Here is a 1,008-nt window from a genome sequence, read left to right as displayed (position 1 = left end):
GTAGCAAGTAGTTTAAAGAAAAGAGAGGAAGGGAAACAAGATGCCTAAGTGAACCATACACTAAATCATTACTGCCTATAATAAATTTGATATGAATTTCAAAACATGCAGGATTCAGTACATCTCTCAGGTTGGTATGTACCTAAAAGATTTCTATCAAGATCACTTATTTAAAAACATTTAATAATTTTGGGGGGTTATAATTTACTTATCAAAAGCATACAAAGCATAACCGTATGGCTCAATAAATGTCCACAAAGCTTACCCATCACCTAAATAAGGAAATAGAGACCCTGATGAGAATATATACAGGTGATGTTGCCTTAAGTAAAGTCACAGGACCTCCTTCTCCACGACAAGTGAAATACCAATCTTCTCTCCATTCAAATAACACTGTGATTCCTTTTAAGATAAAAGAATAATCAGATTTATTGAAGAAGCTGATCCAGATAAGTCCATAGCTGAAGAAATGCAAGAGTTAACTGTGAAGCTCTCCCAGTCGGTGCCTTTTATAGCTGATAATATTTTTTGTTCGTCTGCTTGCTCTTTATCTTTAATAGTTCTGAGCGTTTGGCATTTTGCCCTCAAAATGTTATGGAAATCATATCCAGATTTTTTGAAAGCAAATCTGTTAGGATCAGCATTTTTCTGAGAAAGTTTCGAAGAAATGACTCAGTCACAATTTAAAAAGTTAATGTGTTTGCTGGCGGGTGAGGACTTTAAAAACATTAATTTGTACACCAGGTGCAGTGGGATCTCTTCTGTGAAGTAAGAGGCATGGGTCAAAATCTCAACCTCTGTGACTTGGGGGATATTCCCACGTGAACAAAACTGTACTGTCCAAGCTGTTAAGAGAATCGTAAAGTGAAAGGGGTAAGATGAAGAACTCAGCTTTTTCAGGAATTTTGGTTTCCTTTTAAACTCAGTGAAATGAGAAAACCATGACATTCATGGTGGATGAGTGGCACAGAGAGGGCTAAAGAAAATCATTAATTATAGCCTTTTCTT

At 36.0% G+C, this 1,008-nt stretch overlaps 1 pseudogene; it reads right to left on the bottom strand.

Moving 5' to 3' along the window:
- Nucleotides 1-282: 282 nt before the first annotated feature.
- Nucleotides 283-394, bottom strand: LOC114235848 (U6atac minor spliceosomal RNA; annotated as a pseudogene).
- Nucleotides 395-1,008: the final 614 nt, after the last annotated feature.

The sequence above is a fragment of the Balaenoptera acutorostrata genome, chromosome 18, assembly GCF_949987535.1.
Source record: "Balaenoptera acutorostrata chromosome 18, mBalAcu1.1, whole genome shotgun sequence".
Taxonomy (NCBI): Eukaryota; Metazoa; Chordata; class Mammalia; order Artiodactyla; family Balaenopteridae; genus Balaenoptera; species Balaenoptera acutorostrata.
This window is presented reverse-complemented; position numbering and strand designations above follow the sequence as displayed.